The 17,415-nt window shown below is 39.2% G+C and overlaps 1 long non-coding RNA gene across 1 annotated transcript; it reads right to left on the bottom strand.

Annotated features, from left to right (window-relative positions):
• Window positions 1-15,579: 15,579 nt before the first annotated feature.
• On the bottom strand, window positions 15,580-16,617 carry LOC308705187. The gene is made up of 4 exons (XR_014031886.1): window positions 16,508-16,617; window positions 16,314-16,433; window positions 16,029-16,151; window positions 15,580-15,754 (listed from the first exon to the last, which is right to left on the bottom strand). It is a non-coding gene; the product is annotated as an uncharacterized lncRNA (long non-coding RNA).
• Between the last annotated feature and the right edge of the window lie 798 nt (window positions 16,618-17,415).

The raw sequence follows: 17,415 nt of genomic DNA, 5'->3' as shown, positions 1-17,415 counted from the left end.
CTGAGCGACCAGGTACGAGTCGATAAAGATGGATAAAGCAAAAAAGCTGTCGGGACTAAAAACAGAAAAAGAAAGAGGGAAAAGGAGATGGCATGTCAACTGATGCGCCAGCAGCTAAATAAGTGGATGGTCAAAGGCAACAGGTAGGATTTAAAGTGTGACGTCCACGCATGTAGGCTAGGAGATTCCCGGTGGGCCGACGTGCTTTTTGGGCCGATACATCTAATAGGCTAATTTTTTTTTGTCTTTGTCTCAATGGCCCACAAAACTAGTACATCGGCGGCCCATTCGTTTTGTTTTGTTTTGTTTTAATAATTAATAATTGGCGGCGCTGGGTAAGTAGCCTACCGTTGTTATACATTAGTAAAAAAAATATATATATTATTAATTAATTATTATTAATAATTTTTTTTTTTTTTTTTGACATTTTTCATTAAACACGTAGGCTAGATCAGCGGCCCATTGGTTCTTTTCTTGATTGACACTGGGCTGGCCCAATCACATCTATAGAAATTAGTACAAAACTAATTATGAAAGTTTCCTTTATTTTTCAGTGCATTTGTTTTACAAAATATGGCTATTACTATCATGGGACTAATATTATATTATTATGTAGCAGTCTAATGTAGACAGACACTGTTACTAAAATAGGTTTGAATTTTTCTTTGTTTAATTTGCACACTGAATATGGGTTGGAGCTTTTAATTTTGAACTCTCAAAGTGCACCAGATTGATGAATTCAACACTAAAAAGCACAAAATTTTCTTACGGTGGGGCATGCCCCCGAACCCCCCTAGAGGGACAGAGGTCTCAGCAGTGGATTAATCACTGTGAAATATACTTCAATTTTATTAAACTATACTTAAACTATATACTTTATTAAACTACTATGCTTATTTCATCTGTTAACTATCACTCGTTCACTCATTAGACTACATGGCACAGTTCTTTATTTCTTTGGGGTTTTTTTTGGAGGGGGGGGGCGCCAAAATTGTTGCTGCATACCCCTCTGAAACTGGGTAGTTGCGCTGTGTGTGTGTGCACACGCGCGCGATTACGCAGATTCAAATTCGCCGCCATTACGTTTCCGCTGTTTAGTCCCGCCCACAACGGTTAGCTGATCAGTCGAGTTTGGATCTGTATCAAGGGCAAGCAGGAGGTTTGAATTCAGTCTACTTTCGTGAAGTGGATTGTGACATCAACAGTGGGTCAAAGCAATCGTATTCGTCGAGAGCAGCCGTGAGCAGGAGTCCTTTTGTCAGTCAGTCCGTTTGGATCACTGATCTTTATAATGTCATAGCCTTGCGAGTTAATTAATTAATGCCTAAAAATGTAAAAGTTTTACCTTATAAAGAATTTAGTTTAATTAATTTTAAAATTCGTGAATGGGAACATGATTTATTGAAAATATTTGAAAATACAAGTGGTTCTTCAGTCAATACTTTTTTAATGGCTTGTCAACTTTCCATTCCTCCGCTGCGTGTAGATTAAAACCTTCGTCGAGACAAACTTTAAGTTATCTTGAGAAAGCCGGACCAGATAGTTTGAAGAAGTTTGAAGAAGTGATTCTAGTCAGCACTGGATTCTACCCACCACCGGATTGTTGTCAGCACGGAACACATTTCTGAGCTTGTGAATGCTGATTCTTGTCAGTGCTGGATTATGACTGGAAAAATAATAGAATCCTTGCAAAAGAAACGATACATAGCTAAGCTTACATGTCACATTAAACTGTCAGATTTTACAATGTCGTAGGCACCTATTTTACAAGTAATTACATGTTTAATCTAGTCTTGCCTGGATCTTTGTTGTAAACTCATGAACACCTGAACGCCCCCCTTTCAGAAATCTTGCTGCCTAGAGGTGGAAAGCAACAGCAAAATGCATGGTGGTGAATGTGTGTGCAACCGCAGAAAAAGCACCCCATCTCTAGCCCCAGATTTTCAGATTTTTCTCAACAATAATCCAAACACACCTTATCAGATTCAGAAGGGCTATATTGCCAAAACAACAAACATAACTAACTCCTCATTAACCAACTAAACTATACTAAAAGAAAAGTACAAAATAAGCAGTCTAACTACCATAAACAGGAGAAAAAGTTGAATTCAAAATGAAATTGCACCCCCCTGTCCTGTCAGGGTCTGTCACTTCGGTAGTTTATTCTTGGTTTTGTGACAAGAGCCCTGAGTCCTGACACTCCTGCTTTGTCTTGTCTGTTCTTTCCAAGTGAATTGTCTTGTGTGTGGAGCGTGGGTGTTCGGATCCCTGTGTTGTGCCGAATTCTGAGCCCCCCAAGTTATTACCCCCTAGTAGTGGTAGTGCGATCTATCTTGATGTGTGAGCGTGTGGTTTCGAGTTCTTCTGCCCACATGTGTTGTTGTGGTCTGTGTAGCACGCGATTTGTGTTTACGTGGCTGGTGTTTTTCACTGGCTGTGCAGTTACATGTTTTTGTGAACATGCATCAGTGTTCTCATTAACTGTGTGTTCATGCAGTAGCATTGTTAACCAGCATAAGCCCGCAAATGCGTTGCTGACCAAGCAATTAAATCAGTTGATGACCGCTGTTGACCTCATTAATTAACATAAACATTGCTTCCGTGACCAAATTTAGAAAGCTGCAAACATTGTTCGCTGATCAATATTTAGGCCTATATGTGAATAAGTCTTAAATCTGCTCATCATTTAAAGCAATCGTGTCTCTTCTTGGATTAAACTGCTCGATTCCTGATTTTTATTGAACGTCTTGAAGCATCAAAGTTATGGAATAGACTTGCAATTGAGGGACAAACATCTCCCAAGTAATATCGGTTTGGAACGACATGAGGTTGAGTATATGATGGCATTTTCATCTTTGGGTGAACTAACGCGGCAACGCCAAATCGACCAGTGCTATGATGCTGAGCCAGAGACAGACACTCTCAGTGCTTCATATAGGCTATCACAACTGTGCAAACTGTTTTTTTTTCACCAGCAACACCAGCAATGTTTAATTTAGGTTTAATTTAAATACACGTAGTACTAGCAAAAAATCCACATTTAGTTTGTAAAATACACACTGATGTCTATGATGGCAATTAAAACTCTTCTAATGTGACACCGTTTTTATTCACGTCAGAAATATAGTGTAGCTAGTTTACTTTTAGTTTTACTACTTCCCCCAGTTAACCGACCACTTACTGTCATGTCTTACTGATGAATTTGCGTGTTGTAAATTTATGCCTCAACTCTGATTGGTTCTGTTCACGAGCTGGGGTGGGACTTACAATTTTATTGGGTCCTTCTGATGTTTGTCACTGACTGAATAATCAATAAAAACTTTATATCGGACTAAACCATTTTTAGGGAGGTAAGAGAAGTAGATATTTGGGAAAAAAAAATATTTAACCAAATTGCATGTTTTTGAGGTTTTCATTTAAATCTCAGGCATACAACTAATATAAATTTTAGAATTACTCATACAACAGGGGCCTATATAATAACTGCTGGATTTTGTGGGGCCTCCTGGGCAGCGGGGGCCCCTGTAATTGTCACCACCTTTCAGTCCACTAGCGACGGCCATGACTCTGATTCTCTGCGCTGAAGAGCAAACTACATGACGGCGCCGATCACCCGTTATCATACATGGTCATTATAAAAGTATTTAAAATACAAAATACAATCACTAACACATATTTGAGAATAGGAGTATAATATAGCCTATTTCACAATAAGAAGACAATTGTTCAAGCTAAAACCAAGAGGTTTATTTTCTCATAGCTAAACGGACTCTAAACGGCCTACCAAAGTACAATTTTTGTTATGTGGTTTAAAGTAAAATAAATATATATTTTTAAATGTCTCACTTAAAATATTACTGTTAGGTGATTCAGAATAAAATGTTACACATATGATCGGGTGTGGGGGGCCTGAGATCCTGACTTTGCTTGGGGCCCCCAAAATGGTAAACCCGCCCCTCTGTTCACGTCTGGTTTTGTGTGCGCACATGGCTCTAGATAGTTTTAAATGGCCATGTGCTTGTGTTTTTGTCTTGTTTGATGTGAGCACATTGTTCCTTGTGCCATTTGTTATTGTGTAACCCAGCCAATCTTGAATATTGGTTAACTTGCCCCAACTAATGTCCTCCCTCGTTACCTGCCTTGTTTGCTCCCTATTTATTCTAGTGTTTGCAGTCCTGTGCCACATAATGTCTGCCTGTCAAAACTTCCTCTCCTTTCCAGCCTTAAGTCGGTCATGTTTGTTTGTTTTTGTTTTTGTTTTATTTGTATTAAAGAAAAAGCCCATTTATCTGCATTACTGAGTCCTCGCCTCATTCCTTTACCCACAACCCTGACACCACCTCCATCATAAAGAAGAAATAATTGAGCTATTAAATTAATAGACTTCAAGTAAACCAAGAGCAAAACAGATTAATCAAAATACAAATAATCAAAAAGAAGTATAATCAACTCATAACAGTTGAGAGAGTGTCCTTTTGTAATAATACAGAGAGATTCAGTGATCAGGGGCCTGTTTCAATAAGGAGAAAACTTGAACTCTGAGTTGATTTATCCTGAGATGGAAAATTCTGAGTTTTTGGTTTCAGAACAGCCGAATTGAGTTAGTTCAATCAACTCTGAGTAGGCTGACTCTGAGTTAAGCGCGTGCACCATGAAAAGCCATGATCAATGGAGCTCCGAAATTACGATTCACCATGGCAACAGCACCACGCCAAAAAGACGTCCGCATACTTCCGAGTCAATACAAAGGTATAATTCTTAATCACTGTTATATTATTAGATGAAAACAGAAAGGTAAGTTATTGAAATAATAGCCTACTAATTTTCTATTTCAATGTGCCGCAGAGGTTTCCATGTTAATGCTCTTTTCACATAATTAAATCCTCTCTAATCCAACCTGTTACATTTTTTAATTAGGCTAATGAAATTAACATTTGACTTCTAAGTTACTCCGCCAACAGCAAGAATGCAGACCTGCACCACCACTGATAGATGAGGAGGAGATACAGTACACAATATTGAAAGAATATTAAAATTCAACAGAACAGGAAATTCACCTCTGGGTTTACCTAAGAAAACCTGCTCCTGACCAGGAGAGTAAGTGACTCTGAGTATAAGTTACCTCTCTTTCAGAAACAGCTTGATTTGATTGAATGAATTAATTAAACGGGCCCCTGGATTTGTACTCTGTATCATTGCAACACTGTTTGTTTTTGTACCTGCAGTGAACAGAATGAAAAAGAAAAACTGAGATTTGCAGATCCATCTTTGATCAGGAGGGGAGTTCTCACCCTCATGCCTGTCCAAACCTGTTGGACTATCTTCTGTGGAACACAAAAGTGCCTTTGTGTGTGTGTGTGTGTGTGTGTGTGTGTGTGTGTGTGTGTGTGTGTGTGTGTGTGTGTGTGTGTGTGTGTGTGTGTGTGTGTGTGTGTGTGTGTGTGTGTGTGTGTGTGTGTGTGTGTGTGTGTGTGTGTGTGTGTGTGTGTGTTTTATTTAATTTTTATTTAATTTTTTTGTTCATGTAATGAAGGAAAATGTTGTTTGGGTGCATATGTTCTTTAAAATATCTTGTGTTAAAAAAAATCTTTCATCATGAAATTTATAAATGGATATTTATAAATGTTACTTTATGATATTTTAGGTATTTACCTACAGTAGCATCCGGGGGGTGAGGATGGAAAGTTATTAAGTAATCAAGACTGGTTTCACTGATCTTTTAATTTACTTAATTGTTTCAACTAGCTAAATCATAAGAATTACAACAGATTCAGTTCTTCAGTATGACCTACATGTGCACATGCATAGGAACATCCTGTTTGAACAGAACCATAACTTTCATTTACTCTAAAATCATGAGCAGATATGCGACTCAAAACACAACCACAGACTAACCACAAAAAAAAAAAAAAAAAAAAAAAAAAAAACACAGATGTGAAACACAAAAACTGAGCCTTAAATGACCTAACACACAATCATCTTGAACACATTCTGAAGCATATTAGGAAATTATTTTTATGGCAAAAATAGGCTGTGAAACCTTTTTTATTAGATTTCACGTTTGTGATTTGCCATTGACAAAGCCTTGTTTTTTCTCAGCATTATAGATTTGAGGGAAAAATATGCCAGTGATTCAAATTGCTTTACCATTATTTTAATCAATTATAATTTTATGAAATTAAATTAAAGATTGAAATAATTAAATTTAATTAAAATATTTATATAAAAAAGTGCCCCTATGCTATTTTTAAGATTCCTAATTTTGTTTTAGATTCTCCTACAATAGGTTTACATGCATCAAAGGTCAAAAAACACTTTTATTTTCTCTTAATATACATTGCACATTTAGAACAGAAAATAATAATAATTAAATTAAATAAAAAAGACAATATTACTGTCAGGTTTGCACAAACGAAGCAGACAAGATGGTAAGTTTGATATTTTAATAGCAGAATGGATCGGACACAGCGTGAAAGGTGAGTAAACAGGAAGTAGATAATCAGATGAGGCTTAACTGAATGATAACCAAGTCTCTTTCTCTCTTGCAGATGCAGATGATGAAGTTTCACTGATGATGGGATGAAGACAGGCTGAAGAAGATCGGGATCGACGGTGAGTATGCAGATAGGTGATGTAGAGAGTCTGTGTGTCATGATATGACGAGATCAGACAATGACTGAAGGTGACTGCAGGTATATATGGGTGAGTGGTGATGAGATCCAGGTGACGGTGATTAGTAATCCGGTGATAATGAACGGGTGAATGACTGAGTAGGCGGAGTGCGGGAACAAGTGGGAGGAGCTGGTGATCGAATCCTGACAGTATTACGTGAGGTTAGGAGATGTACAGTGGTGCGATTTAAGGCTTCAATTTTGGGTGAGACTTGAATGGTACTCATCGCTGGGCGTGGAGGTCGAACAGGACAGGTACTACTGAGAAGATGTTTATCTGAAGCACAATAGAGACAGAGGTTATGGAGGATTCGTCTATGACGCTCTGAACACACTCTGTCAGTTCAAAGCCAGATTAAAGACACATCTCTTTGACCTAGCTTTCACATAATACATAATAGACTTCTATAATTTAATGTTAGGCTGCATATAGTAGGTCAGCCGGAACCGGGAACACTTCCCAAAAATCCTGATGTACTCGTTACATCATGAGAAGAATGGCATCTACGCTAATTTTAGTGTCTGTGTTTATCCCGAGGTTTTCCTGCAGCCTGCCGGATCCAGGCCGTATCCAGATCTGACGAAGGACCTTCGCCTGGACCGATGACAACGCAGTGCTGAAGTGCCAACTAGTCTCTCCCTATGGAGGATCCCACTACCACTCTACAGATAAGGCGTTGTCGGGAAAATTCGTCTCGCGGTCCTACCCCAAAGCAACAAATAAAATAAAATTCCTTATCAAAATTTATAAGGAAAGACAAGTATTTTGTTTAAGCTTGGCTTGTAGGGAATTCCAAACCTGCGTATATTCAAACGCACATAACTATAGAACCCATTCTAAATGCGCATGTGAACGCCATCAGTGTTTCTCACAGGTTCGCGTTTAAAGTCTGTGTAGAGAGAATGGTGTCGTCTTAGCGGCCCCTAATTTAATAACAAATGATCATTGCGACGGAAGCAAATCAATTAAAACTAACTTTAGATGGAAATAACTTAACTCTGCTGTAAAGCCGAAACAATCTCTGTTACCTTAAATTATACGCTTATCTCTGTAAAGCTGCTTTGAGACAATCTACATTGTTAAAAGCGCTATATAAATGAAGATGACTTGACTTTACTTGACTTGACTTGACTTGACTTGAAGCTGGAAGGTGGGTGGAGCCGATCTCCATAGGCTCTGGTGCTGGAGGAGCGATTGATGGAACCGAAGGCGGAGGACATACAGTGGGAACCGGAGAAGCACAGGCTGATAGTCTTTGCGAAACCTGAATGGATTTCTGAATTAACTTCTCAAGTCCAAGACTGTCGTCGTGAACCACCATCAACTGACAAATATTAGGATTTAACCCATGACGAAAAGCTGTGCTCAGCGCTGCCTCATTCCAACCACTGGATGCCGCTAAGGTGCGGAATTGTAAGGTATAATTACTCATGGAGGATTTTCCTTGACGAAGGTTGTATAGTTGATCATGCACTGAAAGATCGGAAGCCGTTTGACCAAAAACTTCTTTGAAGTGTTGAATGAAGCAAGCGAGGGATTTGACGACATCTGAATTTCGAATTCCACAATGATTGTGCTCACTGAAGTGCTTGTCCAGATAATAATGAGATGATGAAAGCAACACGAGCAGAGTCATTGAATTGAGTCATTGAACCTATTCGTTGAATTGAGTCTTCTCTCCGTGAGGAGATCCCGAAGGTGTTCGATCACTTCAGTGCTTCCTTCCTGCAAATGGTTGGCGTGAGGGCTGTCTCCTCCACCTCAAAATGTTGTGGCCTCTGTATTGAAGCACATCATGATGCAGTGGATACAAATCCGTGGGAAGTGCGACTTGATCGTCAGGTTCCTGAAGGGAGCAAGGAGACTGAATAACTGCCTTGCGTCCCCTCTTTACCCTCTTGGGACTTATCTCTGGTGCTACTGCAGTGAGTTAAAGATTCTGTTTTTTAAAAAACAGTTCTCCTGCTTGTTTGGTCTCTGTCTAGAGGGTAGGGACTTGCCCACATTTTCGGTCATCAAATTGTGCCTGGAGTTCGGGCCAGCTAATTCTCATGACACTTGCGACCCCGGCCTAGATATGTGCCCAAGGTTCCTACCTATCCTAGGGGACCAGGTGGTGAGCCTGCAAGCGCTGCCCCGGAGAAGGCAGACCCAGCACTGGCTTTTTCTCTGTCCATCCACTCCAGTGCGGTTATACATGATCAGAATGCAAAGCATAGACCTTAGACCAGCTCTCTCTGTTTCGGAAACCAGCAGAAGGGAAGGCTGTTTCCAAGGAGAGGTTGGCCCACTACATGTGGTTGCCTTCATCTTGGTGAAAAAGTTTCCCAATATGCACGTGCCCACCTGGGCGGTGAGCTCCTCCTATGCGAGGGTATTGCTCCCTCCTAGGCGTTGACTTAGAGTGCCTCGCTGAACCGATGTTAAATAGAATTGGGGGCTGGGCGACACCTATACACGTTCGCTAGAGAACTAGCCTATGTGTCGAACCGTTGCTTCCCGTGGGCTCCCTTCACATGAAGCCAGTTTCACTGTAAGCACGGTTCGAAGTGTCGGCTTGCTGCGTCATTCCCCTCCTATGGACTGTGCAATACGTGCTAGGTGCGCAATTCATGCTCCAGTGAGTTCCCCTTATTAGCCGAACCCTGTCGAGTTCCTCCATACCCTTCGGCGTTGGACGTGGCGAAACGTCCGAAGCCAGGCCTATCACTCGTATGCACTGGTGGAACCTGTGTTAGGCTGGGTCCATATGTTATGATCCCTACGGCAATACCATATGTGTATTCTTCCACGGTACGGCTCCCTGCGGCGAGCCCGTGTCTTCCCTCGTCACTGTTCAGTTGATCCTCCCCCCTGTCTGGAGTCATACCAGAGACATTCCATATGTTGTACTGCCAGTCATCCGCTCAGTCCATATGTGTATTCTCCACATGTCACCTCCTTTCGTGCAGGATGTGGTTTCCGCAGCATCCCTTCCTTCCATTGCTTTCCCAGTGGTCCTGTGGAACAGCAGTTGACTTCCCTGGCCTAAGCCTTGCCCTCTCCGCCACAAAATTGCCGGGGGTCAGAAGGCTTTCATCCAGGCATTGGAAAGTGGCAGCTCTAGTGGCGCTTTCCATAGTAGATCCCATTCAGTCGATGTCGAACGTGAACGACTGAAAGGGAACGTCTCGGTTGTGTATGCAACCCTCGTTCCCTGAAGGAGGGAACAGAGATGTAGTCCCTTAGCCACTATAGCCATCAAAGTCAAAGGGGTATGGCAACACAACATACAACATTCAAAAACACAGGACAGAACGTTTTAGTACATTGTGTTTCAAAGTGTTATCATGATAGGCCTGAAAAAGGAAGTAAGGTTAGATGTTAGAGACATGGTTAGTTTGATATACAGTTTACCATTTTATATTAAAAATCCACCACACTTCTTAGAGGAGGTGACTTGCTCTAATGAATCTGAATCGTTTAGTTCAGAAAATGCATGTTCAACTGTCCAAGAAAGTGTGCCTATTTCAGTTTTTAAGGTGATGCAACACCGTAGTAGCGCAGTTTCATGTACCAGAATGCATGGTGTACAAGCATTAGAGAGTCTTGAAAAGTCTTGAGAACGTAGCAATCAACCCTAAAGCAGGTTTTGCAGTTCCTGTCAGAAAATAGGCCATAAAGAGGGAAAATGCAGGTCACTGGGAAGGGGCAGACCTCCTCCTTATTTACAGAAAAATAGCAAACCACTTTAAGAGCAAAAATCTGTGATCTGTGCGTACAGGTAAAACTCTTATTGAGTTTATTGCTTTGTTCATGCAAGGCCTTCAGCTATTAACTTCACTTGCTATTGGGTTAGTAGCCCAATAGCAGCAAGTTTAATATCCAAATTGTAATGATCCTGTTTGTATTTTCAAATTTGTAATTGTGCATAACCCATTGTGCTCACAGAACACACTTTATAGTTGTTTGTGCTACTATATGTACACATAGGCTTATTAAGTTTATTCTTTAAAACACATGATTGCTTTACAGTAAGTGTTGTATGAAACACTTAGGTTAAAAGGTTGTAGATGCTATGCATTCTAGGCCATGTATCTTGTGTAAACTGGAATAATTGTTTTACTGGAATTGCATAGCAATTTCAAGTTGCATGTGTGTCTATGTTGAATTTGTTTATCTCCTTAGTGGAAAACTCTGCTATTTTCCATATAGCTGCAGTAAAACCATGTACAGGAGCATAGAATTACCATGTGGCTATACAGTGTTAATCACAAATTGCATTAACCCTCTGGCGTCTGAGGTGTTTTCTGGGCCTTGGAGGTGTTCTGATATGCTCTGACATTTGTGCTTATTTCTGTTACTTGTGACATTTTCATGGCTAAAGTCTAATTACACTGTATTCAGCACAAACTCTGCTACAATAATATATCAGCAGCATGTGTGTAAAAGTTTGATGTTTTGAGATAATGACATTTATGCGTGGTTTGTGAAAATACAAAAAAAAATTCTCACTGAAATAAGGTCATGAAACCCATACTGATTATTTCTTCACAAGACTTTTGAAAATTGTATGACGTAGCCTAGAATATTTGATTTTCACTTTACCATGTTCATGTACAGAGACTCATGTGAATGTTGAAGTCAGCAGGAGTGGCATCTGGGCCCTGAAAGAAAAAAAAAAAAAAAGTGAACATACTGATATCAAGAGAAACTATAGGCCTGCACGATTTTGGGAATAAATTTTAGATTTTTCTGGTTAAAATTGCTTTTTAAAATTCACAGAATACACACACACACATAAATGTTTCCAACAATATATAATATAATGAACACCAGGTTTGTTGTGCCTTGTGCATTGGCTACGCACAGTGCAATAATAACAATAACCATAGCAGCCTATAAATCTTCCAAAATATTTCAGTAACTAAGCTAGAGAAAAATATATTGATTATCATGTTATTTCAAATGATTCCATTCGTTATGATGATATGAAATTAGATAATAGTAAAAACATGAAGCCGTTTGGTGCTTTTCAAACGCGATCGCGATCCAAAATGATACATTCAAACGCGATCGCGCTCAAATATAAAACAGTATGGTTACCGTATCTACATTTGAGCAGATATCCACAAACACAGTAACAAACACGGGTCTAAATATTATAATATTTACCATATATCTAGCAACAGTTCAACTGCAATGTGAAATTTATGCAACAATAACAAACTAATATGTAAGAATTTCTTACCTTGCATCTTTCTTGTCTTCAAATCAAATGGCTCATAAATGTGTGACAAGTATTCGCTGAGTTTTGTTTCAGTTTATAGACGTGCTCAAGAAAAAAAAGTTCACCGCGACAGAGGGGCAGAATGCACACCCTGTTTATTTTCTTTATTTTACAAAAGCACAATGTTTTTATTTGATTGTAAGTGGACACCTACAAAAGTAAAAATATCACAGATTCTTTTTTTATATTTATTTTTTCTGTATAACCATAAATGACGGAGTAATTTAAGTTTATAGTGCTACAATGTGAAGAAAATCCGGCAAAACGCGCCGGCGCGTTTGCCGAACTCAGAGGGTGCATTAACCATGAAAATGCTTTCTTCACAAAAGGATTCAGGGTACTATACGGTTATCCGGACCACACCTGATAGATGACCTACCCCTAACCCCGCCCCTAAACCTACCCCTAACCCCGCCCCTAAACCTACCCGTCACTGTGTGGTCCGGATAACCGTATAGTTCCGGATTCAGTAACTCTGTACTTTGCACTTTTATCATGCTCCTTAACTGAAACATTGGTGTTGAGAGATTTTGAGCCAGATAACACTTCATACCCACATTCTCATGCTGGCTTCCTGTTACAAAAAACAAATCTGCATCACAATTGTAAAACCCCCTCATCTTTGTTAGGGGCACGATTGAATTTATACATAGCCACAGCTAAATGTAGCCATTTGATCTTCACACACCAACACAAATCTGCAGCTGATTCTGCCTCACAAAATTAATGCATACAATTTTAATTAAGTCTTTACATCTAGACTGAATTATTACAGTGAATTTCAAATAGTAATTGTTTGTTTTGTTTTTCTTTGGATTTATTTAATCACTTAAGTTTTCATTTGTCTCACCAAGTTCAAATTTAAAATGTACGTCGGTATTTCTCATTTTTAACCAATTCTCATTAATGCTTTTGAAACATTTCTGAAACTTATTTGGTTTCTGCTTATTTGTATTTTGTCCATTTGACTTGCAACAATGTTTTTGGACATTAATTCAATTGAATCTCTGTGTTTGGTTACATTGAATATTTTGTCGATAATCTTCATACAATGGGGTTACCAGCATTTGTTGTTTTGTTGTAATGCAATTTATTTAAATGTTTCCAGCTTGTAAGATCTTCTTTTATTCTCCCTTGACCATATTTTTAAGTACATCGATTTAAGGGCTTTTTGCCAGAGACAAATTTTAATCTGACCATATCAGTCCTCTGACCAATGACAAATGCCACATGTATGCTTTTTCTGTTTGTTGTGCTATATGCTCTTTTAAAATCACAGGATCCCTGCTGCCCAAGTTTATATCCTGTGTCCCGTCTCAGAAAGAGGAACCAGCGTTTGCTCCCAGATTCAGTGCCTGTTCTTGTGGAGGTGTGAAGTGTTCAATGGATGATTGCATATCTATGAACGGTGCAACACCATTTGATGGAGCCTCCTCATGTAGGGCTGAAAGGAGAACAAAGACTGAACACTGCTATTGCAACAACAACACACAACAGAAAGCATCTCTTTATGGACTGTGCCACCTTTGGACTCCATGTGTGTGGCCAATGGTGCCAAGGGCGTAATTGTAGGATTGAAAATAATCCAAGATATTTGAAATGAACCAAGACATTTGCTTTACTGTTTTACACCCCCTTTTTCTACCACAAGGACCATTTGGAGATCCTAAAGGCACAGATGGGCTGATAGTGATCTAGGCCTGTAGGCCAAGATGTGTGTACTTTGGGGGTCTATGAATTTCCACACCTTTAGTACGGTGGGGGAGGTTGTAATTATCTGATTGGTCAGTTTGAATGTCTGAATGTCAATTGAGTCTTAGTCACATCACAGAAGGGATAAAAGAAGATTGTAACTGATGCTCTGTCTCTTTGGTGCTCTGGCTCTCTTATTCTCTGGGTCCCTTTCTTGGTACTCTCTCTCTTTAGGGACCGTTCAGTATTTATGGAATGGACCACGGAGGAAAATAGGGGAGGGTCATGCAGGGCTGCCAACTCTCACGCATTGAGCGTGAGACTCACGCAATTGACACTTTTCACACGCTCTCACGCCACACATCCATTTTCTCACGCACAGAAAAATTGCGGAGCAAAGGGGTACTTTTAATATTAAACTAATTTTCAGCTCTTAGATTCCGTCAATTTTATTACGAAATTCAGACAAAAATACGTTTGGCGCTTGTAAATGTGACGTGGCAGATCGCTGAGCGCCTCAGTTCAAATGCACGTGAACCGATCATCTGTTACTTTTTTATTTAAAGATACAGTACAACTTACCGAAAGTATACATAATATCGACCACTCGTGGATTTTTCAACCACTGAAAGAGGTCAATATATAACAGCAGGAGAACAATTATGTCACATAACGTTACATTTACCTCAGGAAAGCCATTTAATGACCATGTTAATTGAATAGAAAAAATAGCTAGAGAGGAGATTTTGCTGAGCACTATATTACATATTTATTATATTTTTACTTATGCCATTAAATAATTGTTATTATAACAAAAACTGCATTATATTTAATTTGTTATTTTTAACCTTTAATAATACCAGCAGATTAGGCCTTCTATGTTTACAGCATTAGGTGAGATTATTTTTTTAAATAAAATTTAAAATAAACATGTATCCAAATGAGTCAATATTGAATCAAAATCGGAATCAAATCACAAGAATGGAATTGAAATCTTTAAATTTCACAATCACAATCAGTCGCGAAAGATAAAGTCCTGTTTGGCACTGTTTGACAGTGCGCGCACACTCCGGATGTACGCGGCGCTCAGAAAAAGTGCATCATATCAGAACAGAACTCCAATGAAATGTTTACCCGGCAAAGCTTTAAAGCACGAGCAAATAATGAACTTTTGTGATTGCGAATAAGTGCACAGTGTCCTGTGAGTGTAACTCTACCGCTGCATTAATGTGATGTGAATGTACGTCGAGTTTTACAGTATTGGAACTGAGGCGCCAGAACTGCAGCTGATAGAATGTGCGCTGTAGCACGATACTACCATATTTTAGTTTGCAAGCTTATTGTGTTTCCACAGCAATGTTAATGAGTAAATATACTGAAATGGCCACCATAACAGTGGAGTGTGATGTGTAAGATGAGAAAGCAGAGGTTAAGTCGTTTCTCATGGTTGTAAAAAAACAATGGCTATCTGAACATCTTTTCCAAGCGCAAACCAGTACATAAGTAATCAATAAATTATCTGGGAGGGTCATGCCTTTTTTCACAATCATTTTGGAGGGTCATAGAAAAATGTATTGCTGGCGAAGGTAGGGTCAAGTCTATTTTGATTATAGATCTCAAAACTCATCCGGTAGCCCTTAAATAAAAAACGAACAGTCCCTTACCTCCTCTTTCCATCGTTGGTATAAGTAGCAGTGGGTGGAATAGACAAGAAATGTGCAGTTTTCTACCATCTTGCTAATAACGTTTCTTTAGTCATTCGGCAGTCTTGCAGCTCGAACCCCTGCAGGAAATCCACCCTTACAAATCCATTTCTCTTACACAATCTCAAAGTATCTCTTTTTCTGTGTATGGCAATCTGCTTATAATGATGATGCAGTGTATTTGTTTCATATTTGTTTTTTTAAAATGCATATTTTTGAGTTCCTCAAATCATGATACAAAGATCAGCAGAGCAACAAACCAGCTTTATTCAGTAAAATACAACAATGCATCAGAATGTGAATCATATTCGCTGGTGTTTGCTGTAGAATCTGAAGAGCAGAATCTGGATTCACTGAAACAGGAAGTAGAAGAGCAGAGGAGAGAAGAGCAGGAGGAAGCTTCCCTTATACATTCCATCTAATAAACATGATAAAGAAATGAGCATTAATTATACTCCTAGTATTACTACTATTGGTAATTGAAATTGCATGTTGATTGTTGATCAGTTTTGTCACAAGAATTTTACTAATTCAAAAACTTCTTTTCACAATGTTCTGCTTTGCACTATTCTTGACTACTCTTTACATTTGATATAGTGCTCCTGAACAATCACGAGTTTGAATTATTATAATAATTGTTAGTTGAATACATGTAAATGTAAAGTTTCCCACAGATAAATAAAGCCCAATACCTGCTGCATTGCAAAGGTCAGTGTCACAGCAATGAACAGACAGTGTCACTCCATATAACTGTTTGGTCCCTGGTGTACAATAGAGTTCACATGTTTTATATGTGACAGACACCTTAGTGGAACCTGCAAAAAAGACAAACTTCCTATAATAGGCCGCTAAAAAAACAATCCCAGAAATCATGTTCCTCTTACAATAGACAAATAATGTTATGTGATGAGATTAACATATACTTTTACTTCATTTGATCACTTTCAGTAAATATTTCCACTTCATACTGGACTGACCATATGATGTTTCCCCTGTATACTTTGCACATTCAGAAATTCCATATGGACATGTCTTCACTTTCGCTTCACATGAACCCGACAAATCAGGCATGCACGAGTAACACCTGAAAGAATGACCTTAAAAACAGAAAGAGACATTCAGTGACCTCAGTGTACCAAATAATACATTCAATACTTGCTGTTTCTTGTACCTCCAGTGAGAAAAACGAAAAGAAGAACAACAGATACTCGCAGATCCATCATGTATCAGGAACAGAATGAAATAACAATGTTTCCGTTCCTCTTATGTCTGTTCAGAAAGGGGTGGGTTTAACAAGGAAACTGAGTGAAGTCCTACACAAACTTGACAAACTCAAACACACACAGTTAGTGTTTCTCCTCCAGAATAACTAATGATCAGTTTTAATTAATAGATGATAGTAATGTAAGTTCATGGTTTTAAAAGTATAAAGTTTCTCAAGACAAAAGTTTTAATGCTGTTTGTAGCTGGTTGTTATAAAGTCATTGTGAGGCTCTTTTGGCTAGTTAATAGACATTTCTGATTTCTGGCTGATAGATGTGGACACTTAAAGGTGAACTAAGTAACTTTTTTACCTTAACTGAACAGCTTCGGAGTCATTGGAATGGTTATATTACTTATTTCGGGTTGAATGGTGGTCGTTTCACACCCCCCTGGTGCCCGTGAGCGGAAAATTCGCACTTGCAACTTTGAGACGGCGGGCCGCCGGCCGCCGCGGCAGGAAGTATCGCGTGATATCAGGTCTCGCGATGTAAACAATTGCTTTACGGCCAAAAGAAATCTGCTCAAATGCTGTCATTATTGCGCTCCCTCACGCTGTCCGAACCCAAAGGAAGAAGACGTTTTAAAGAATGTCCCATCTGCTTTGATGTCGTTGATCTACTAGCCTCTGGTGTCTGAGAATCACCAAAGAGTTTTTACAACAGTGTTGTCAAATATCTATTCCGAAGCTGTGGGGGGAGCTCTAGAGAGAAACCTGCGAGCAAAAAGCGAAGAAATCCCGAAGCTACTGAGTGCTGCTTTAATAATGTACATAATTTACATGTGTGGCTATTTCTGTAGTTAAAGCTGCCGTCGGCG

This window comes from Scardinius erythrophthalmus (assembly GCF_964197995.2).
Source record: "Scardinius erythrophthalmus genome assembly, chromosome: 17".
Classification (NCBI taxonomy): Eukaryota; Metazoa; Chordata; class Actinopteri; order Cypriniformes; family Leuciscidae; genus Scardinius; species Scardinius erythrophthalmus.
The sequence above is the reverse complement of the archived record's forward strand: the minus strand, read 5'-3'. Positions and strand labels throughout refer to the sequence as shown.